The 24,575-nt window shown below is 42.7% G+C and overlaps 1 protein-coding gene across 2 annotated transcripts in view; it reads left to right on the forward strand.

The window, feature by feature from the left end:
- The first annotated feature begins 2,432 nt into the window (after positions 1-2,432).
- The window catches only part of PTPN14 (protein tyrosine phosphatase non-receptor type 14), a 175,800-nt gene continuing 153,657 nt past the window's right edge, over positions 2,433-24,575 (forward strand). The window contains exons 1-2 of one of the 2 annotated variants that reach the window (XM_057546071.1): positions 2,523-2,573; positions 3,347-3,435. The gene's annotated coding sequence lies outside the window, so the exon portion shown is untranslated. Of the gene's footprint in view, positions 2,574-3,346; positions 3,436-24,575 lie in introns of both variants that reach the window. The other variant, XM_028164870.2, reaches the window with a different exon arrangement.

Below are 24,575 nucleotides of genomic sequence, written 5' to 3' on the forward strand. Positions count from 1 at the left end.
TGTTTTTTGTTGCCATTGAACACTCAGCAACATTCTCAACATTCAGTTTGATTCTGAAGGCAGTGTGAAGGCAGTGCTTTCCCCAAGACATCCTGGCTTTATCAATTAGCTTCTTCCATAGGCATGCCATCTGCCTGGAAGAGTATACATTCATCCCAGTTCAGACTGGGAAAGACCTCAGAGGTGAACTCCTTCAACCAGGCTCTGACCTCCACGTCACACTCCCCTTAAAAATTAAACTTAGGCCTAGAGGTGAAGTGGCTTGCTCAGGGTCACACGGCTAGTCAGAGGAAGAACCAAAACTGCGTCTGCATACGAGTTCTTTTTCGTCTACACCACAACTGTCTCAGCTTGCTGTGCTCAAGAGTTTGGTGTCACAGTGACTTTAAAGCAAAAATATACAAATGCCACTTCCTTTCCTGGAAGACCTCAAGAGCCCTCTCATCTCTCCTACCTTGAGAGCCTGCAGGTCTTTCCTTATCTTTAATCCTAACCCTGTTTTGGTTAAATTTTGAAGGGTTTATAAGTTTGCATTTTGGGGCCAGACAGACTAGGGTCCATTAACATAGTTTACTTGCTCTGTGACCCTTGGTGAGACAGGTAATTTCTTCACACTTCACTTTCCTCATCTCAGAAATGGGGATAATATACAAGAGCACATAAAGTGCTTTCCACGCTTCCTGGTGAACAGTAAGGCACTCCGTAATTTTCTTTGGAAATCCAGCAAGCCCAAATTGAAGCTATCCAGCTATTTCTTGAAAGTTGGAGAAACTGATCTTAATTCCCTTCAGCCTTTTCCTTCCATCCCTTTAAATTCTCCGCTTCTTTATAATTTTGAAGATTAGCAAATGCTCAGAGAAGTCAGAGTTTTGTGACCACAAATTTGTACATGATGGGTGCCAGAGGCTCTTCCCCAAGAGTCCAGGAATTTTTCTCAGTTGTGGGACACTGAAGGAATTTGAGACAACATCCTCAGTGGCAATGACTTCAAGGACCCTAAGAAAGGTTGAAAGGACTGGGCTTGAGTGTGACAACAGACGCCTAAGACATCATTCTGGCAATGCAAAGGACCACAGATAAACAGGCAAATCCTTTAATCTTACAGCTACAGAGGTCAAGGCTTTCAGGAACTGGGACACTCACTGCAGGGCAGGTCCGAAAACCCGGGTTCCCCGGCCTGGCTCGGTGCCTGTTCCCTCTTACCAGCTGCGTCTCTTTAACTCCACCTCCGAAAATGCTAAGGAAGTTCCCTCCCAGTGCCTACCCAGGCTGGGTGGGGCGATTCTGTGGCACGGAAAGAACCGGGAAAACGACATAGTCTAACTCCCTGCGTGCACTAGCTGCTTTTGCGATTCAGGGAGGCGGCGGTGGGGTTGGGGGCTGTTAAGACGCCAGGTCCGGTACCCAGAGGCTCCAGGTGTCCTGGACAGAGAACTTTAAGATTGCCTACTTGGGGAAGCCACTTTCCTTTTCTCCTGGTCTGTTTTCCCTGTGCGGTGGCCGCATGGGGACATCCTGCTTGGAGGGTTCCCCCAAATAAGATGGACTGTCCTTGCTCCTGGTCGGGGTGGGCATGTTCCCGCCGCTGCCCCGCCTCTGCAGGTTGCGGAGATCTAGGTGGGATTTTTCCGGCTCCCAGCTTCCGCCCCCGCCGGGAGCGGCGCTAGGCGGGGTCGCTGTGGTCGCTTTGCCTTCCCCACTCCCACGTCTCTTACTCCGGGGAGTTTCACCCCGTCCTCCCCGCTCGGCCCTCACCTTTGAAAACCTTCTCCAAAGCCACCACATTAAAAGTGCGCGACTTCCCCCGGGCCTGCAGAAGGAGCTCCTGCAGCCCGGCATTCCTCGGATTCCAGCGCTGTGACGTCCCCAAGGACGCGCGCCTGGGGCTCGGGAGCTGGGGCTCCCCTTTCCGCGCCACCCCCCGCGCCCCCGCGCGCGCCCGCCCAGCCGCATTCCTCCCCGCCCCCGGCGCGCGCCCAGCGCTCCCCCCCGCGCCGCCGAGCCCGGCCCGGGGGTGGGGGAGCCGCGGCCGCTGGCGCCTGCTCCGTCCCCTCCCACTTGCACGGCCCCTTCCTCCCTCCTCTCTCGGCCGCTCGCATTTCCTGCCGCTCTGGCTCTCCCGGCCCCTGAAAGTTCGTCCCAACTTTTTCTCCCCCGGGCGGGCGCGGCGGGCGCGGCGGGCGCGGCGGGCGCAGTCCGGGGGCAGGTTGCTGCGCTCCTCCTCGCTCCGCCGCTGGTCCTCGGGGAGCGGTCGCCACTCAGTGGCCCCTGGCGGTCCTTCCCCTCCCACCTCGCCCATCCTCCCGGTCCCAGCCTCCCTCTGGCGGGACAGACCCGAGCCGGGGTGGTTCTCCTTTTCCCCTTCTCCGAGCGCCCCCGCGCCAACTCTCGCGCCGGGATCGCGGCGGAAACCTCCCTCCTCTTTCGCCTCCTCCGGCTCCTTCCCTCCGCCCCTCCACCGCCAGCCACTGGAATCAATTCCTTGGGGGAATTGGGGCTTCGCCGCTGCCGCCGCCGCGGAGGACAGCCTTTCCGCGCGGGACTCCGGGGCACCGACAGGGCCATGTAAGCAGGTAAGCGGCGTCTGGGGCGGGGAGTCGGGCCCGGGGTTGGGGGCCTCCTGGGCGCTTCGGGCGCCTTGCCGATGACTTGGGCAAACGCTGGCAACGCCGACTTGGGATCGGCGGCCCGGGACGCCTGGCAGGGCAGCGGGGGCGCGAGGTGGCCGGGCCGCAGGAGTTTTAAGTGGCGGTGGGAGCCGCCCGCTGCGGCGCACAGCTTGTCTGGGGAGTTAAGGTGGAAGGTGAGCGCTGTCTGGAGAGTTGGTGGTGAAATCCATACTCTCGCCCCCTCTTCCCCATTCCCTTCTCCTTTTTGGGAACCAGAGAGGGCCTAGTGAGGGCAGCTGGAGATACCCAGACGGTGCGGGCCGGAGGATGAAAGCCAAAGACGTTGCTGCCTCGCGGACTGGAGAGGGACTGTCTCCGCGACCCTCCTCTGCCCCCTAAGGAGACAGGATCTTCAGAGGGAGAGGAGTTTGCATGCCCTCCCACTAGGCCCCAGCCTAGCCACCAAACCCCAGGGCTTCTGGGCCCCTACTTGGGTGGTCGGGCCGGCTCATCGGGAAAACCTGTGGCCGCATAATTTCAGAACAGGTCTCCACCTCAAACTCTCGAAGTTCTGAGTATTAACAAGTTCTGAGGGTGTTGTTAATACACCGTCTCCCCTCTCTCCTGGCATGACCGCTACGTCTGGGGTTTGAATGCTTGTAAGGGATTTTCCACCTTTTGGAGGGAGCAGTGAGGTAATGCCGCCCCTGTCCCCCTTTCCTCTCCTCTTCCTCTAGTTGCCGTCACCCTCAGCTACAACTTAAGGAGATTGTGGGGTTTCGTCTTCAGTCTGTCCAGGGACTGCTGTTGCAGGCTCTTTGTGAAGGTGAGGAATCTCTAGACTGCTGGCTGCTGATGGGTTACAGGATTTCCACCAGTGTGTGAATTTCTTCAAATGGGTCAGTTCACCCATTCATTCAAGGAATCTAGTATTGCAGTTTCCCCTCTGGCTAGGAACAGGGGAGACAAAGATGCTAAAACAAGATCTAACTGCAGCCTCCCAGAGGAAACCCGCAGGCTGATCTGGAAGTAGAGTGTAATGAGAGGGCCTGGGAAGCCTTGGTCCGGAGGTGAGGGGGCGAGGTGTGCGCTGAGCTGAGAGGATTGAGCCGTTGCTCACCTGGAGGGCCGATTAGGAAAGTGCATTTCGCGTAGAGGAAAGAGCTTGTGCTAACTAAGAGTCATCCAAAAGACGAGTACAGAAAGGTCATACCTAGTAGCTAGCTGGGGGCTGGAGGGGGATTTATGTCCAGGTTGGTTCAGTGTAGCCGGGGTAGCATTTTTTTTTTAATATCAAGCTAAACAATTTAAATTAGAAATTTAAATTAAATTAGAAATTAAAGTGGAAGCATGTACGGGAACCAAGTAGCTTCCAGAGGAGCACACATCTCTCTTTTTGGACACGCCTTCATGCCTGATGCTGTTTCTACAACAAGCAGTGGTTGTGGGACCATCTAAATTTTCACTGGCACTAATTGGCCCAGGCCTGGTTTCATTAGAATGGTATTGATTCCCTGTTAAAGAGCCACCTGACAGCAACAGGTGATAATACTGTAGCTTACAGAGCCCTGTATTAAAGTTGCCTTATCTTTTGCTGATGGCCTTAAAAGCTTGTGCCTTAGAATGATAGGTTAATGAGTGGGAGCTGAATAGTACGGTGCTCTTTTGCCTAATCCGAATGGCTGGCCATGCTGTGCAGAGTGGGTTCATGTATGTGTCACTGTGTTTGTTGTAGTATTCTCCACTTTTCCAAGTCATTACTGCCCCAGCGCAGTTGGAAGGATGACTTTCCCTTCCTCTGAAACTTTATGAAAAACTGAATGTCTTCTAGGAGACTGTTGTAGCCTAATCATCCAGGATTCAGCAGATCCTGCCTAGAAAATGTTTTATAGTACGGGAGCCTCCTGTACATGGTTTGCCTCTCAAGGGTGCCTCTTCTCGGGGCTGAAGTGGCGTTGTAGTATTATTCATAGTGACTGTGTCCTGGCTGAGGTGGCAGAAGTCCAGCTTTTGGTGACCTCAGGCCAGTACATCCGAGTGAGAAGAGCACATTGACTTCCTACAGTGTCGGGTGTTTACCTAAGCTCCCCACAAACACCATACCTTATCTCAAGAACAGCCCCTTGACGAGGGTTTTCCTGAAGGTATAGGACCTGCTTGAGAGAAATGGCTCAAGCGAAGCTTTTTCTTGCTAATCCCAGGTCGCTGCCCAGCCTCCATCATCGGCTTAAACACATAGTTAATTTTAATGCTTTAGTTATTTAGGTTTGTGCGGACCATGTGGAATGGACAGCTGTAATGGAAAGAGCAGTTTGACTATTTTCACGTGGAGGAACCTAAAGAATTCAGAGGAAAATCAGAGTTTCGGGGAGAATTCTTACTTGTCCTGAATGGAAGAGCCAGAAGTCGAGAACTATGAAAATTTTTTTTGTTTCCCAGTGCCTTCCCTCCTTATTAAAGGGTTTCCATTTTTGGCTCCGGGGAAGCAAACATAAACCCTTTGATTGCACATTGTCCCCCACCTGGATTCCATATACTTATCCTTTGTCACCTGTGACCCTGCATTTGAACTTCTTTACTTAGTCACCAAATGCTGTGCATTTTTTGGAACTGATTCTAAGCCTCGGAACAGTACTGTGCACTTTGTTAGAGATAAGGCAGGGGAAAGAGATGAGATGAACTCCTTAGTCAATTCAGTTATTGCTGCTTGTGCTGACTGAAAAAGAACGAGGGAAAACAAACAAGTTTTGGTAGAGAAGAGGTTAAAATTAATGTCTAAAATAAGACTCTGTGGTCTCCTCTTATTGATTTTATTCTCTCTTCCCCTGTCTGAGCCCCGGGGAGGACTTATTAAATGGTCCAAGGGGGTGTGTGTAGCAAATTTTGCAGCTTTTCCGGGCTATCGGTATGCTGGTACCAGGGATCCAGGGTTGGGAGTTCAAGATATAGCTAGGTTTGTATTCCAGCTCTGCCATCGTTTAGCTGTGTGATGTTGGCCGAACTTCGCAGCCCTTCCAAGTCTCCATTTCTTCATCTCTTAGATGGGGCCAGTAGTATTTAACTTGCCAGGATATTTGTGGGGAATTCTGTGTAATGCTGTATGTCCCTCTGCTCACGGTGCCTCCCTCACAGAGTAGGTGTTGGGTCAAGGATGGCTATTTATATGTTCCAGGAGTTATACGTGGCCATGAATGTGCTCTTTGTGTGTGTCATTTTCTCCCCAGCAGCCTGAATTCACATGTGTGCCAACATACACATAAAGCTTTGTCTTTGACCCTTTTTTTTTTGGTCTATTGGCTCAAAGCACACGTGTTGGCTGGCAGCTGCTGGCCTCTCATATATGAGGAGGTTGAGCGTTGCAGGACCAGGCAGTAGGAGGATAGTTGGAAGGGAAAGCCACATAGACAAGGGCAGAGAAAAGGATCCTTTTCCCTGTATACTACTTACTGTAACAAGGGTCCAGTGCTAATACAAGGATCCCTGTGTTTCTAATGTTGAAATCCAGTTAATTAAATGATGTTAGAATAAATCCGCCTGCCTTTAGCAAGAGTGCAAAAGCTAGGTGATCGACACAAATGAGTGTCTTTGCAGCCTTGCTTTCCTTCTTTGAAGCCCAAGTATAAGGAGGCAACTGCAATGCCTCTCGTGTCCTGCCAGCTTCAGGTCGCTTGATCTTTAACGTTGCCTTTCATCCGAGAAGCCTAAAGTATTTGGCAAACATTAACTCATTGATCTTCGTATCAACCTCCCAGCAGGAGAGAAAGTTAGAAGAAAGGAACAACGCCTAAAACATCAGTAACGCAGGTGTGTAGTAGCTGTTCTAGAAGCAGAATGGATTATTATAGTCAAGAATTGGCTAGATCCTGCATACGGGATTGCAGACTGGTCCCAGGTCAGAGAGGACCCCTTTGAGTGGTCGAGGGAGAAAGTTTAAGAAAATGCAGATCAGGCTGGGATTTTTGCAGTGCAAGGGGAGAGGAAATCACATTGCTAGGACCAGCCATTGCCTTTGCCATGTATTGCATGCACACCGATTATGAAAATAAATAATCTCTGAATTATTTATAATTTTGAATGAAAGGATATGATGCAATGCTTGTGAATGAGGATTTAGAGTAGCTGAGGGTAAAAGGTAATAGTGACTAAGTACCTTTCTGTGGGATAAGGGTGGTTATGTGTCTAAGTTGGATTATAAATGGCGTATTAACATTGTTTTAATTTCCTTTCCCTTTTTCCTGTTGGTTCCATATGCCTCAGCTTGGTTTTGTTTTACTCTCCAGTCAGGCTTTTGTTGGACTTGCTTTATGGTCCTTGCTACTGGAAAAAGCATACTGTGGCCATGCTTAGATCAATCTTGTGTGTAAGATTTGATATGTGGGTGATTTAGCTTAGTTCCTTAGGGGACTCCATTAGGCCCAGCTCAAGGGTTTCATCCTGAATCTGGTCAGTTAGCTTGACCCAGAGGCCTGTTGCATATCCAGAGATCCTGTAACCCTAGGCGACCATCCCATAAATGCTTGATGTTGGTTAACAGGGAGGTGTCTGGTGAGAAAATGAGAAAGGGTTCGCTGGTGGTGTGGCATTCTCTGAGAAGCAGAGCATCCTTTTCATGATTGTAATGTTTGAGATTTTAGTACTGAATAATATTCCTAAATTAGAAAGCTTTACGGTGAGGACCACTGACTTGCTCTCCTTTGCTTCGCTGTTGAAAATTAGCAAAAGTTCCTGATGCTTGTCTTCGTGCAGAGTGTGTCCTTTTCTAACATATAGTTTCCTCACATCTTTGGAAATCTGTCTCCTGCGAGTTCTTTCTTTCACACTGCATTCCCCTCTAGTAATTGGGGCATTAGCTAAGGCTGTAGATCTCAAAGTCTATTGAGTCTCAGAATCACCTGGAGGGCTCCTTAACCACAGATCACTGCTATTCCCCACACCACCCCAGCTTCTGATTCTGTAAGGCCTTGGGGGGGGGGGAGCCTGAGAATTTGCATTCCTAAGGAACTCCCAGGTGGTGTTAATACTCCTGGTCCTTTGATCACCTGCATTTTGAGAATCGCTGAGCCAAGGAATCTCATTTTGGTCCATCCATCCCAGTCAGCCTTGGGGTTGTAGTCACTTAAGTTTTTCACTGTATTGGTTTGAATGATTCTGTTTCTGGTTGCTTTAGAGCTCTGGAGAGGCTGGGAGTCACTTAGTGGCCACTTATCCCTAGCCAGACCCATGGCAAGCATGAATTAGATGCTTACATTTTAATGGATTTTCTTGGCTATCTTCTCCCATCCAGACCCCTCCGCTTGGTTCCAAACAGTTTGGTTTACCTGGTACTTCTCTCCATCTGGTTATCCGATATACATGCCCAATTCTACCTGTCTCAGATTGAACTCATTAGTTTCTTGCCACAAAATCTGCTGCTTCTGTATGTCCTGTCTTAGTGACATCAACTGAGTTAGCTGCTGATGCCAGGCAATTGGAGTTCTCTTCAACATGTCACTCTTTGTTAGCACCCCCCAACCCCGACCCTCAAACCCCAGTAACAAACCCAGTCAGTCCCTAGATCCTTTGAGTCTGTGTCTCTAAAATATCCTTAATTTGTTCCTTTCACTCCATCCCCACTGCCTCTTCGGATTGTTCAAAAGCTTCAAAGGCTGTCTTTCATATATTCTTCATCTACTCTTTCAAAGAATTTTTTAAAACACAAGTCTTTTATGGTATTTAAATTCTTATTTTGCTTCTTATTACCTGTATGATAAAGCTTCTTTATTCTGAGTACCTTCCCATTCCCATCTGCTGTTCTTCCTCTCTCTCTCTCTCTCTCTCTCTCTCTCTCTCTCTCTCTCTCTCTGTTCTAGGGCCCTAAGATTTGGTGATGTGTAATCCCCTCTCCTTTGTTCCTTACATTCCGACCCTGAGCGACCTCTTCCCCTTTGCCACCTGCTTAGTCCCTGTGCCTTCAGCTAAAGCTTCTCCTTCCCTAACACGCCTTCCCATGACCAGTTAGGCATTCCTTTCTTTATAGCTCCAGAGCGCCTTGCACTTAGCTCTATTGGTAAGTTCTGTCTCACCATATTTTATATATGTTTACCTCCCTGTTTCCCCTACTGAGTTATAAGCTTCTCCTGGCAGGATTTACGTTTTATTTGGCTCAGAATCTCTACCCTGTATGGAGGTTGGCTAGAAATAGCCACGGCTTACCTTTACTGGTGCTGACTCTATCCCAGTGTTCTCAGCACTTTCGATGATTTTATTATGTCTTTCAACAGCCCTGTGAAGTAGGTACTATTATTGCTGTTTTGCAGAGAATGAAAGGGAGTTGACTTTTTTTTTTTAAGTGTTTAAAGAATCACTGAATGAATGCATTTCTGAAATACTGACCTGAAGGTTTAGAGCCAAGTTTGGTGTGGATTTTATTATTTATTCTTTAATAGGAGGTGTGGTGCTCTGGGAAGATTATATCATGTTAATGACTGTAAGTGATTTTAAGTTAAACAGATATCAGTGCTATTTATGATACACATCTTATTTGTTCATCTGAGGAGATGAATCACATCCCTGAGCTATTTTATCAAGTCACTGATACTCTGGTTCTTATTGCTGTTTTGTTTTACTTGTATACTTTCAAAAACATGGTAATCTTCTTCCTCATTTTTCAAACCTAGGAAACCTTGCAGATCAAGGGGGTATAAATATCACAAAAAGATTAATAAGTTGGAACACTTGGGGGTTAAGGCATAAAACAAAATTGTTTTCACAAGTTTAGATGTACTATTGACTAGAATATGCTTAATTTCCTTTCTATGCATTATTTTCTTTTGTACCTTATGTTAAAGAGGAAAAGGCAAATCACTCATTATTCAACCTCTGGGTTACTAGTTTTTAAAAAGAAAAGGAAAGAGACCCTTCATGACACCGTGTCACAGTGGATACCAACCTATCCTTAACCAAGACGGCCTGTTCTGCGTACAGAACCATGTAACAAGCAGCAATGATGTCACTGACGTTATCACCCAAATCACGAGATTGGCGCTGGTCATTATTTCAGTTCTCAAGTAAAAGGGACTAAGGCAAATTTCATGGTCATGAAAGTGAGTTTGTTATGAATTACATGTCTACACTACATACACTTCAGATTGATCTTTAAGGTTCTCCACAAGTAATCCCCAAATGGTCCTCTGATTTCTGCAGATTTATGTCCCACTATTCCCCAGGGTTCTGCCAAGCTACATCTGTTTCCTGAACAGGCCCAATAACTTTTCACCTACGGTTAGGCTCTTTCCTTGTGCAGGGATCGCGATGCTAAGCCGTCCTAACCTGTCAAAAGCATCCTCAAGGTCCGCCTTAAGTACTGCTGCTCTGGGCAGCCTTCCTGATCTCACCCCCTGGCCATGCCCCTCTGCCGCTTTGTCTTGGCATTTACCTCTTTGTGCCTTGTGTCCTGGTTAACCTGCCTCATCCCTCTCATTAGCCTGCCAGCTGCCCGGTAGCTGCTACCTGCCTCACTCCTCTCCACGTCCCTCCTCATCCCCAGCACAGACTGTCCCAGCCTGTTGCTTCTCTTCTGCGGCTGGTCACCCGTAACTGTTCCTTCGGGTCTGCCTCCTGCTTGCTCCAGGAATGCACTCCGAGGCTGAGGTTGCCCCTTCCTCTCTCCGTCGTGACAGTCCTTTGGCAAAGACAGTCATCTCGACATCTGTCACCTGTCCTGCCGCTGCCACTGCAGAGACCCGTCCACCCCCTACACTGCAGAGTCTTGTTTTAAACACGTCTGATATTTTCAGTCTCGTGCTTGAAATCTTTCTTGCCACTTTATATTGTTTAGAGACACATATGTCTGTCGTAAAAGTACAGTTGACCCTTGAACAACATGTGGGTTAGGGACGCCAACCCTCCACACAGTTGAAAATTCTTATGTAACTTATAGCTGTGCTCCCTCCCCTCCCAGTATCCGTGGTTCCACATCCACGGATTCAACAGACCACGGGTCGAGTAGTTCTGTAGTTACTTACTATAAAAAAAAAATCCAAGTATAAGTGGACCCGTGTAGTTCACACCATGTTGTTCAAGGGTCAACTTGGTAAAGAAATGCCAGAAAGATAATAAACACCAAATACAGGGGATGGGGTGGTGGCAGAGGTGAGGAGAGATGTGGTATTGTTTTATTTCCTAAGCTGTGTGGCGGGAACATGTATGTTTACTATATTCTCCTGTATGTCTAAACTATTTAATTTTAATACTACATGAAACTGCCCACAGTCAAATGCAGACTTTGTAGCAGAGCATTCAGGGCTCTGCATGCATAGCTCTTTTTCCCATCTAACCTAACTTCTAGCCTGGGCTGGCAACATTTCTCACGGTTGAAACATTGTGGATTTGACTCATGCTGTTACCTCTTCCCTTGAATTCCTTTTCCCATCTGGTCACATCATAATTTCCTCTGTTCCTTAATGTCTAGTACGAGTTTTACATCTTCTTAGATGTTTTGTCTGACATTCCCTTTTTATCATCTGGGAGAGTTCATTGTCCCCTGATCTGTCTTCCCTTGGCCGTCTCCCCATTCTTTACTGATAAGCATCACATTGGATTATAGCTGTTTGTGCATCTGTCTCCCCAAAGCTGTGAGCTCTTCGGGGACATGTTTTGTGATTTATTTATCTTTGGGTTCTTGGCACCTGCTGCAGAGTAGAAGTTCAATAAATGCTTGAAATTGTTGAGTCATAGATGTAAGATTAATGTTTTTAATTGAAGTCATTTTTTAAAAAGAGCGTGTCTGAAAAAACTTCAAATCAGGGCTTCCCTGGTGGCGCAGTGGTTGAGAATCTGCCTGCCAATGCAGGGGACACGGGTTCGAGCCCTGGTCTGGGAAGATCCCACATGCCGCGGAGCAACTAAGCCCGTGAGCCACAACTACTGAGCCTGCGCGTCTGGAGCCTGTGCTCCGCAACAGCAGAGGCTGCGACAGTGAGAGGCCCGCGCACCGCGATGAAGAGTGGCCCCCGCTTGCCGCAACTAGAGAAAGCCCTCGCACAGAAACGGAGACCCAACACAGCCAAAAATAAATAAATAAATAAATATATATATATAAAAAAAAAACAAAACAAAACCTCTCTCTGCTCTGGCTGGGGGAGAGCAGGGCTTTACCCTGCAGAGGCAGTAAAGGCCCAGCCACCCCTGGCTGAACAGGGCATCCTCCTTAAAAAAAAAAAAAAACAAAAAAAAACTTCAAATCAAATTGAAGGGGGAATATCTTGTGGGCTCAATATCGGAATTGTAGGCTGTAGATTGAATTGCTTTACACATGGATGTCCTAACTCAAACCCATGATTAGTTTTAGAAATTATTTCTTCTGCTTTTCCCATTTACCTTATGGTGATGGGTGATGGTGTAATTGTTTTGGTTTGTTCTTATTTTTTAGTTCTTTCCTCCCGTGACCATGGAGTATGATGATGGTCTCTGTAGCAGTGTCCAAGGGATGTGTGAGTCTAGGTTTTGAAGTAGATCTGGGCTCTGAGGTGGTACCACTTGTTGTAAGGGTGACTTATGCCATCAACGCTACTTGCTCTGGGATGGAGAAGCAACACATCCTTGTAGAGGAGAGGCAGCAAAGTTTATTTTTGTGGCAGACGTGTCCCACTGCAGAGCTATAATAACTGTAATGAAGGAGGATTATGCTGTATTAGGTTTTTGAAGGGTGTACTGGTCTGTTACCAGGGTCAGTGGTGACAGCTCAAGCCAGCAATTAGGTTTCATTAAAGACTCCAGCAGGCAATTAGCATTCGTTTCTGCCAATGAAATCCTGTGATCTATTAAGCATATTCTTTTTCATTAGACATTTTGTAAACTGTGCTTTACATGACGAAGGTACACATTTTTTTTTAGACATACATAAGTCTCCAAATTATCATTTGAAAAATGGGGCTGACTTTTAGACCCCCTGTGTCTGAACCTGTGGGTTATACTGTCATTTTGAGTGGATTGTTCTGTTTTAAAATCTGTACATTTTTAAAAGATCATATAAATTCTTTTATTCAAAGGCAAGGAATTTGTTATGGAATATTATATAATTATGTGATTTATGAGGGGGAAAAAAGTGTGACTGATGTGAAATGAATTAAAACTCCAAAATAATGAAGTGACACCTACCGGTTTTAATTATATTCTTTAGAAAATTATTGTTTTTCTTCAGAGGCATCTAAAAATAAAGGCTGGGAAGGATGATTTGTGCTGTGTTTCTGCCGAGCAGCTGTTTGGTTGTTTTCAAAATGAGGCTTATTTTCCAAGGGCTAGGTTTGGTACAAGTGTGTGTTTCATGTCGCTTCATCCTAATGCACGTGTTTAGGCATTTAAGCTTGGCCTGTGAATATGAAGTGGTGTTTACACTTTACTACATTATTCAGATAAATTTCCTTCCTCCTCTCTTTCTCCCTACTCCAGTCCTTTCTCCTCCCTTTTTTCTCCCTCCCTCACTCCCTTCCTTTATAATAAATTGCCTTCATCTGGAGGATTCTGATAGGTTAATTACTGTATATGTATCAGGGATGATGAAAGGGAGAAATGCACAGAGCACAGCCCATCGGGCCAGAAACTCAGTGCGAAGGTCTGTAAAGATGTCTATTTCCATGGGATAATTAGACTATCTTCCTGTTGTTTGATTCTCTCAATTCATTATTAATTTTTCTCAGTTGTAGACTGCTAGAATGGTAATAATGGCTGAGCATAGCGGTTTGAAATCTGTGTACATGAACGTGTTATTAAAGACTCCAAGAAGTCTTGCAATAAACAAAAATGTGTTGAAGCTGAATTTATTTTAGTTAGGACCTTTCAAAAAAAATCGATTTTATGAAACACATGTAATCTCAAGGCACATGAATATTATATGAAATACTTTCTAGAAAAAGCTCAGTTGAGAAGGTCCCTGGAATAGAGAAGACTTGTTTGTTGTCTTTAAGAAACTCAACATCTAAATTAGAGAGTAGAGCGGCTTGGATTATTAATACGAGTAAGCATTTAAAGTCTTCATTAACAGACCAGACTAACTTTATACTTTTTATTAATTGAATTTTTGGGGGGACAAGCACAGAACAAGAGCAAGTTTAAAATAAAATATAAGGAATTTATTCACAAAACCAACCTTCAGGGAAAGTTTTAGGAACAGTAAACATTTAGTCAAATTTTATGTATTTATAATACAGGGAAGAGTAATGTTCAGATTGGATTTGAGGCACTACATCCTTCAAAGAAAGATCCATATATCTTCAGTAATCCATCTGATTGAGACCAGAAGCTGTGATTAATATATACACTACAGAAAAATCTTGATTCTCCAAATTCTGGTGATCAGCACCACCCTCCTCCCACCCCCTTACTTATCATACTGCCAAAAGAAAGCAATCAGGCTAAGGAGGTATAAACCATTGAGAGCTTTAGAAATGTCAGTGCAATTATTTTATTAATAGCTGCCACTGTGGCAGTTGTTTTGTGCAACTGGGCATTTAACAAAGACTCTATGACTATCACATGACCAGTTTTTCTCTTCCATGACCTCTTTATTATCTCTAGCTAATTATTAGCTCAGTACTTCCTTCATCAATTTTTCCCACTCTCATTTCTGACCTTTTACAAAGCAGAGCTTTCGGTATGGAAAACTCTTTTCCTCTACAGCCTTTCAACTCATAACAATCTTATGAAAGAGAGGTTATTTTTATCTATAGTTTATCCTTGAGAAATATGAGAGTTAAAGAGGTTATTTGCTAATGTCTCACAGCTATGAAGTAGAAGAAGTGGATTTGAACTCATTCTCTCTGGCCCCATAGTTCAGGTTCTTAACCACAACCTTAGGCCCAGAAGTCTCTGCAGGTTGGGGACATCTGTTCTTCCTCCCTTCCTTCTTTCTTTCCTTCTTTCCTTTCATCCATTCATCAGTTTGTTTAATAAACGCATTTTGATGTTTTCGAAGGTGGGGATGTTTTTCTGCTGTCCTAATCTTTAAAAGACTAAGCAACTCATCAGGTAGCCACCAGGCACATGTGACCATTTGGCATTTGAAATGTGACTAGTTTGAGTTGAGATGTGCTGTATCAGGTACACACCAGATGTTGCAGAATTAGTACAAAAAAAGAATGTTGAATATCTCGTAATTTTTAAAATTGATTACATGTCAAAATATTTCAGATATATTGAATTGAATACAACCTATTATTAAAATTAATTTCATGTGTTCTGTTTTGCTCTTTAAATGTGACTGCTGGAGATTTTTAAATTACCGATGTGGCTTGCATTTGTGGTCCACATTATATTTCTTTAGGACAGGACTGTTACAGATGGTTATCTAACTACTCCTGGGAGCCCTATCCCCCGAGAGATGCCTGAGGACTGAGGGAACAGTGGAGAGAGATGGAAGTTAGAAATCGTTCTTGGTGATGGTAAGAAGCAAGCTTGATGACGCCTTAGATGACCAGCAGAGAGAAACTACTATTAGCTGGCATTTATTTACTACTTACCATTTGCAAGTACTTGGTCAAGCACTTTAAATGGATTATCTTTTTGATCCTTATAACAACTCTGTGAAGTAAGTGCTCTTGTTGGCTTATTTTATAGATGAGAAACCTAGGGCTTAAAAAGGCTGAGGCACAAGATGGTACATTAGTAAATACTAGTTTACTGTGTAACACCTTTGGCATGCAAATACGAGTACATAAATGATGGAGCTCAGTGTCAAATCTGGGCATGAATCCAGAACGTGTACTTGTAACCACTCTGCATCACTGCCTTTCAAAGGCAAAAGAGAAAACATTACCTAGAACCAATCAGCAGTAGTTCTTTTGTTCATTCAGTGCCTAGGAAGGACGCCCACTCTTCTCCCCAGCACTGTCAGAAATATCATCTTTGATTTAAGGAATATAGTACAATAATCGATGACCTCAAGTTATAAAGAAATGATGAAATTACGCTTAATACACTCTCTTTACTAATCCAAGCTTGCCTTAATTAGAAAGATATTTATCAGAATTGATTTTAGAAACTTTAAGCGTACTTCACCTTGCTTTTAACTGAGAGACATTGATGTGTTGAATATTTCATAGCAAGTACAGATTTTGTAAATATAAGCATTAGATTTTTCCTCTCTCCTCAATTAAAAAAAATTGGTAAAAGTTTATTTTATAAATCTATTTAAAATTTTTTTCATGTTTTTCTAGTCTTTGCTCATATGTAGACATATTTTTATAGTTTTATATACTCCCTCACGTATACGCATGCTTTTTGTATTTCTTATTGTCTTAATAATTAATATTTTATATATCTACATATAATTGACATACTGTGAATTCCTTTATTTTTTTGTTGTTGAAAATACATACATTTATATTACTTGCTATTCCATAGAAGATGATTGTGAGAATCTTCACATTAACAGTTTTTTTAAATAGTTATTGAATTTATTTTAGGATAAATTTCTGTGAATTGAGTGCTTGTTATAATGAACACTTATGATTCTTGAGTCACACAAATGTAATGGAATTTCTAACAGGTAATAAAGATAAATTCAAAGGTAGCACAACTTTATTTTCAGATAGGTGATGTCTTTTCAGACCTTGCCGTTGCACAGTGTTTGATGACTAGGGAATGTATTGGATTCTTCCGGCAAGTAACTCTTGTTTTGTCTGTTTTTTTTTTTTTTTATTTTTTGCACTTCCCTTCCTTGTAGTCTGACAAAAGAATTTGATGAACCCTGAATTCATACCTTCAAAAACTGAATAACCTTTTGCACTAATTTTTAGCATAAGTGTGCACTAATCTTTACATCATTTAATGCAGAAAAAAGTGTGTTGGATAGAATTTCTTCTGTTATAAATATGATCTGTATAGAATTACTGAAAATATATTGGTATAAAGGTAGCATTTAAAAGGGAATTAAAGATTTATAAATACATACTTCATTTATAAAAATAATTATAGGGAATTCCCTGGTGGTCCAGTGGTTAGGATTCCGTGCTTCCACTGCAGGGGGCACGAGTTCAATCCCTGGTCAGGGAACTGAGATCCTGCAAGCCGCGTGGCGCAGCCAAAAAAAAAAAAAAAATTATAAACTGTTACATCATTCTAAGTTAGTTAATTTCTGGTGCTTGTTGGCTTGCTTTATTTTATATAGATGTCTTTGGCAAATGCCTGTTAGTTTTATCTTCTCCTTTTTCACAAGCTTTTTTCAAATATATGTCTTCCTATATCAGCTATTCTATAACTTGCCATATTTTGATGACTGTTGTATTAGCTTTTGATATGGTCACAGAAAAGGTTCCAGCATCTCAGTGGCTTATGACAACAAACATTTATTCCTTGTCTGTGTGACATGGGTGCTGCAGTGTGCTGCAGCTCTTGGTGGCTTGACCAGGCTTGGTGCCACTCAACACACATGTCTTCTCATTCAGGAACCCAGGCTAAAGGACAGCCCCTATCTGGGGCATGCTGTTCTCATGGCTGAGGCAGGAATATAGTGAGAAGCATGCAATCTCATTTAAAGCTGCTGTGTGGGGACTTCCCTGGCGGTCCAGACTCCGCGCTTCCACTGCACGGGGCACGGGTTTGATCCCTGTCAGGGAACTAAGATCCCACATGCTGCACAGCGTGGCCAAAAAAAAAAAAAAAAAAGGCTGCTGCATGGAGGTGACAAATATGGTGTCTGCTCACATCCCATTGGCCAAAGTATATCACGTAGCCAAGCCAAAAACCAATGAATTGGGTACCTATACTCGCCTCGCAGGATTCTCAGGCAAGTCACAGGGACATGGATGGGATATATTACAGGAGGGGAGGAGGGGAGCAAAGAGTTGGGATCAATAATCTCATCTTTTATACCATCATTGACTTAACTCTTCCCTTATGGTTTGGTATTTGGATTGTTTCCAACTTTAACAATTATAAATAGCATTGCAGTCAACATTGTTGAACAAATTACATTTATTTGCAGAGTATTTTCTTGGGATACAGTTTCCAAAGTAGGCCATCTGGGTAAGAGGGCATGAATTGCTTGTAGATCTTGTTACATATGGCCAGATTGCTCTCTACAAAGGCTATCAGTTTATAGTGCCATAATCAACATTTATGTATACAATTTTCATCATTGCTTATAGCTTAATTTTTGTAATTATTAAAGATGGTATTTTAAAACAAAAACTTTTAGAACAAATTGTAGTTATTTTTTCTATTAAATAAAACTAGGGCCACTTATAATTTCCTTTCCTGGTTTCTAAAAATCGTTATAAAGAAATACGCATTTTTGTCATCTTTTTTTTCTTGGTCCCATGTTTTTCTCAATACACTGTTTCTTAAACACATCTTTATCCTTACATCAAAACAGTAAAAAAAAGTAAAAAGAAAACATACACTTGATTTGAGGTGTTATAACTTTTATCCAAAGCAAATCATAGTAATTATTACTGTGGAACTAGGTAAAAGGCTGAACCTACTCAAATTGCTGAATTTTGCTGCATATTTCAAAGTCTTAGGAGAGGAGATTTGTTTATAGTTCTGTTGCCTAACATTGGACGGCTTTAATTCCACGGTGTTCAGATTCCTCTACGGCCTTATGGTTTATATAGCAGAAAATACCAATTGAAACTTAAGAACCAGTCTTTCCTACAGTTTTCCCCCCTCAAAGTGTAAACTAAAACTTTTTATTACCAACTGTATCCTCTCACTTGGCTTACTTTACAAGTGTCATGTTACCTGCTGCTACACTTGTCTTTGGTTTCTGCTTAGAAATAGTAGTATCTAGACATGCCCATCAATGTCCTTGGTTATATTTCCTCGTGTAAGGATCTGAGACCTCACAGCAAAGGCAATAAGACTTGCAGGGCAGGTAAGAGAAATCCTCAGGCCACTCAATCCAGAGTCCATAGGCAGAATAAGCAGGCGTGTGTGTAGTGTGTGTGTGTGTGTGTGTGTGTGTGTGTGTGTGTGTGTGTGAGGATGGGAAGTGGTGTGCTGGAATTTGGGAATGATAGGTTGGATTTTGCAACTACCATTGGAGTGCAAATGCCTGCCACCTCATTTAGTGGAGGAAAGTCAAAAATCCTCAGAACTGAGAAATCCATTTTAGAGGCAGCCTGGTAAAGCTTGTAAGAAATACTACAACTCAGTGGGAAACAAGTTGACGCGTGAACCAGACATCAGTGTGTGAACCAGAGTTTATTTGAACAGTAGTAGGTGCTGACTGCAGAATGTTAAAAGTGTGAGTATTTAGAGTATTAATATTGTGAATAGTAGGACTCAGATTAGTGTTGAAGATATAATGAATTTGAATAGATTTGCCATGAAAGTCTTTGGGTTTTTGTTCCTGAGATGGTTTCCTATTTCAGTTTAAGTTCATTTGGTGTAAGTCTTCTTGGAATTCATTGCGAATTTCTTTGGAAGATGAGGTGAGGACCCGTTGCTTTATGAAGTTTTGATTTTGTAATTAAATCTTTTGGGAAAATTGGGATTCTGAGGCTCAAAGTAAGTGAGAATGAGGATGCTTTATGTTAATATAGAAGAAACCCAGTAATTACAGAACAGAAGCTTTTAAAAATCAGTGCAGTAAAATAGGATGCTTGTTTTATATTGAATGGTTACATATCTAGGTTGAATTTACAAGCAGAAAGTTACTTCTGAACTTTTCTCAGAGGTTGTCATGCTCATTGTAAATGTTTTCTTAAGCTGCTAATAGTTTTTTTAAAATATAAATTTATTTATTTATTTATTTTTGGCTGCGTTGGGTCTTCGTTGCTGCGCACGGGCTTTCTCTAGTTGCGGCGAGCGGGGGCTACTCTTCGTTGCAGCGCGCAGCCTTCTCACTGCGGTGGCTTCTCTTGTTGCGGAGCACGGGCTCTAGGCATGCGGGCTTCAGTAGTTGTGGCACGGGGGCTCAGTAGTTGTGGCTCACAGGCTCTAGGGCGCAGGCTCAGTAGTTGTGGTGCACGGGCTTATTTGCTCCGCAGCACGTGGGATCTTCCCGGACCAGGGCTCAAACCCCTGTCCCCTGCATTGGCAGGCAGATTCTTAACCACTGCGCCACCAGGGAAGTCCCAAGCTGCTAATAGTTTTAAAGACAAAAGAAGTGCTTATCTTTGCAGTGTGTTCCTCTTTACTGATTTCTGTATTTTGAGAGAGCTGAGGCTAAAGGTGTCAAATATATGTGAATATAGCTTTTAGGTCTGGGGTTGATAGTCCCACCTATGGGACCCTGTACAGCGTTGCCCCAAATTAGTTAATGTTACCCTGTCCACTCCTCGGTACTTTTTCCTCTCTCTTCCATTTTCCTTCCCTTCTTGCCTATGTGTTGGCCTAAAAGTAGAATGCACTTTTATAGTGCTATAGTCTGAATGTGTCCCCCCAAGATTCATATGTTGAAATCCTAACCCCCAGAGGTGATGCTGTTAGGAGGTGTGCACTTTGGGACATGCTTAGGTCATGAGGGTGGAGCCCTCAGGAATGGGATTAGTGCCCTTATAAAAGAGACTCCTACAGAGTTCCCTAGCCTCTTCTGCCATGTAAGGATACAATGAGAAGTCTGAAACTTGGAAGAGAGCCCTCACCCGACCATGATGACACCCTAATCTCAGACTTCCAGCCACCAGAACTGTAAGCAATAAATTTCTGTTGTTTATAAACTACCCAGTCTGTGGTATTTTGTTCTACAGCCCGAGTGTACTTAACCTGATGGATGATTGTCAGGCACAACATTGTAGTTATTTGCCTAAGAAGACCTGTGACTACTAGACAATTTTAACATACCTGAATGCAGCTGACTCTGTCTTTCACCAGCATTGAATGTTCAATGCTTTTTAGATATAACACAGATTTGGGGTTCTTATAACCCATTGTTTGTCATATAGTAATTAGTACATGTTTGTTGATATCCATGAGTTGCTTGAGGTTGTTCATAAGGAGGGCAGTGGCAAAAACCATGTTGATTTCCCTCCTGTCTTTTGCTGCAGATCCCCAAGAAAAGCATAGGCAATATACTCTGTTACACTGGTGTGCTCAGTTGTCAAATACAAGTGCATTTGGGGAGTGGGGTAGCTACCTTGTGAGTGACCCGTCATCTTCTCTTTGCTGCTTTGAGGACCTTGGTCTCACAAGCCCATACTTTGCTTGTGATCAGGTATCCATGACATGGGATTAGGACCTCCTGTCCTTGACTCCTGTGCTTGTGGGTATCACACCGAAGCCCATTTTTTAAAACAACCACACTTCAGTTCTTAAAATGTCTCAAGAATCTTTACACCAATTATCCTACCACTCAAACATGGCCACTGTGTTTTTATATTCTTTCTAAACTTTCTGTTAACTATATAATTTTACTCATGTCCTATATATAGAATAATATTCAAATAGAATAATATATTGAGAGAATACTTTTTATTTGGCTTTGTTCCCCACTTTTTTGGCATACTTTCCTCTGTTTCTGTACCATCTTAATGTCTGTATGGGTGTGTATTTAATTCATTGAATTTCCATTCCACAGCAATTTCCATTTATTGATTATTTGGGTTATTTCCAGGGTTTTTGTTATTATAAATAAAGTCCCATTAACATCTTTGTACATGTAGTGTCTTTCTTCTTTCAGATTATTCCTTTGGGTTGAATTCCCAGGAGAACAATTAATGCATCACAGAAAATAACGTATACATTTTTATATTCTTTGTTGGCAAAACCACTCCTCCAGGGATGGGCCAATTTACATGCTGCCAGATTTTATAATTTATAAGGCTCATGTTTAGTCATTGTTTTGTTATAAAGATTAATATTAAATACATATTATTAGGATATTGTTGACTTGATGTGAAGGTCTTTTTTTTCTTTTTTTTTTTTTTGATGTGAAGGTCTTTTATTCCATCATTGGAAAATCTGAGGCGCTCAATAAATTTTGATTAATTGAGCTTTAGAAAGAAGTGCTTATCACTGTTAGCATTTGCAGTCCTGTAACCATTCATCTTTATGTGTATGTTGACTTTTTAAATGTTTTTACAGATTTTTCTGCGGGCAGGGTGGGGGAAGCAATGAAGAGAAAAAAAATATAAAAACCACCAGACAGCTTTTGTCCCAAAGACTTCAGGCCCTGCTTAACTATGTTCCCCAACTACCTTTTAGATTTTTCTATTTGGTTGATTGTGGTTGGTTCGGTGTATCTCAGCATGCATTTCTGTGCTACTATGAAATCCAGTCCATTTTTAAACTACTTGACTATTCAGAATCTTGGATGTACCTGCTAGAAGGAAATATTGTTATGCTGATAGGAGTTTTTGGTTGATGAAAGGGAATGCTAAAAAAGAATTAAAAATGTAATTAATGTTTAAGGGACACCCTGAACAGGCAGCAGAAGTATCAATGCATGTAACAGGCTATGCTTGTTTTGTAACAATAGGTAGAGTGATCTATTTCTCCTTATTTAGAATTTTTGAGTACTAAACTGATTTGCCCAGACATTAGTCCTTTTGGGTTGAGAGTGAGCAGAGTCCCTTTGACAATTTGGCTTCTCAGTATAATTTCTCAGTTGGCATTGGTCACTTCTGGTTGAACTCAAAATCAAGTTCCTTAACAGGCAAAGCAAAAGACCAGACCTGATATGTAGACAGAAGCCTCTGTTGGCCCCCAGACAGAAATCTCAGATATTCTGGAACATCTGGTCTGAGTCTTATGTCTTGACTAGGGCTTTACCCCCCCTTGAAGGCAGGGGGCTTTCCTGCTGCCCTCTTGGATAATAGACACCATTTTGCCTCTCCCAGCTTTTATCACCTGCTCTCTTTACCACTTCATTACTTTCTTTTCTTCTGATTTTCTGTTCTGCCCTCCGGCTCCCTTCTTTCATTTATCATTTCTTCCACACATCCCAGGCTTAAAATAAAAACAAAAAACCAGACAAAACCCCCTAGATTTTCAAATGTCCTGCCAATCAAAATGCCCCTTCTTCTCTGCTGTGTCTGGGCCAGTCATTGCTGGGTTAAGATCTTGGGTATCTTTCATTGCTGTATTTTGTTCCTGGGAGCTGTGCTTGAAGAATTGCTTTTCTACTAAGGTTAGCTCTGTCTCTCAAATAATATGTATCTTTCTGGTGTCTGGGTACCTACCATGAGTTGTTACTGAACAGATTCTAAAGGTAGTTTCCTTATAGTGCATATTTTACTGGTGATTGAATACATTAAAATGATATTTTTCCATAGATTACTATTTGACCTAGAAAACCAAATAGTGACTTCTTTGCATGGTATTTGAGTTACTGTTAGTATGTGTACACTTTATCTACAGCTTGATTTTAATCACTTTGATTACACATATATCTAAAAAAGCTACTACCCATTAAAAAGTCAGCACCATTATAAAGTGACTCTAGCTTGTTACATGAGAGTCCCTTAGGCCATGTAAGACGAAACCACTCTGGGCAGATGTGTAATGGGCCAAGTCCATTTTGAATTTTGGCGAACTCTCCAGCCATCCCCCATCATCACCCATGTGGTCTAGTGGAAAGTGCACTCCTGTGGCATTTCAGAAACCTGAGTCTTACTTCTGCTAATTAGCTATTTTGGTTTTAGGCAAGTTACTTAGCCACTCATGACTCAGTTTCCTTGTCTTCCTCATGAGTTAGTTGGCCTAGTAGAGTATGATTTCTCAGGTTCCTAGCTTTTACACTCCTTCAAAAATTCAATAGTTCTGGAAAAGTTTTTGTTTCAACTCTGTGGTTGAGTTGTGGTCAGAGCAAAGAAGGAAACCTCGGAGCTGTTACTCTCCTCAGAAGAAACTACTAATTGCCTGGTTTATTTTTGTCCAGGAAAAGATTCAACTAGCATATGTAAGTATTAAACATTTTTTGCAGTGATAGTTAATTTTATTTGAATGAACCTGTGGCATTTACCTCTGATCCTTCCCAGGGGGCTATCCTGTATGTTGTATATGTACTTATTATTGCATTCATTTAAATTAATACTAATTTTGTTTGGATGTATTTTCGGAGTTTCGCCCTGGTCGTTGAGGTCATTTTAGATAGTGTTAAGTGTTGCCCTGTCAAAGCTTGGAAATCACTGGGGTAAGAGAATGAGTGGAATTTAGCAGAAGTATCTTTGTATTGTGGAAAAGGATTCCAGATCGCAGAGATTTAGTGCTGGTTATTGTTACTGTGTAGGTCTTTAGAGTGTGCCTTGCTGTATGTTATTAATACATATGTGCCTCTTTGGCATCTCCTGAGCTGTGATTTATATCCTTTTGGGAATTGCAACATCATCTCCCAGGGTTTTAGGTTTCCTGATGCCCTCCAGGGCAGATTTCTTTATAGCATACACTTATTACATTGATTTGTTTTCAGAATTTCATCACGTATTTTGAAATACTTTAAGACACTCAGGGTGTTTCAAGTTCTAGGCTGGAAATCTCTTCTAGAAAGCAGTAGGTGATAGACAAGAGAGACAAGAGAAGATTGGGGGGGGGGTGGATCAGTGGTTTCCAAACAGAGAGCCAAAGCTGATGTGTAGGAGTTGCAGGATAGGGGTAGTCTGAAAAAATAGATTTCACAGTATATATTCGATCTTTATTACATAAAGATTCTATTCTGAGTCCTTTCATATTTTTAAAAGCATACCTTATGTTGCTTACTCTCCACTCTAATTACATTTTAATTTAACCAAAGTCTTTATTTTTTTCATTCTATACACACACACACACACACACACACACACACACACACACACAGTTTATTGATACAAATTGTCATTCTTTTGCTTTTACTGCTTTGAAACATGCATCTTGTTTCAGCTTCTGAGCCCACTTTATCAAGGATTGATTCAAAAGTTTGTTTGTAAATCAATTAGCCGGGAGCCAGGAACTGATTATCCTATAGAAAGATGTTAATTGGTGCTTAAAGTTCTCAGCTACCTGGAGAAAAGCCCATTTCCTCTTATGTCGCACACTATAGAATGAAACTCCTCTTTTAAATACTATTTCAGT

The sequence above is a fragment of the Balaenoptera acutorostrata genome, chromosome 1 (assembly GCF_949987535.1).
Source record: "Balaenoptera acutorostrata chromosome 1, mBalAcu1.1, whole genome shotgun sequence".
NCBI classification, from domain to species: Eukaryota; Metazoa; Chordata; class Mammalia; order Artiodactyla; family Balaenopteridae; genus Balaenoptera; species Balaenoptera acutorostrata.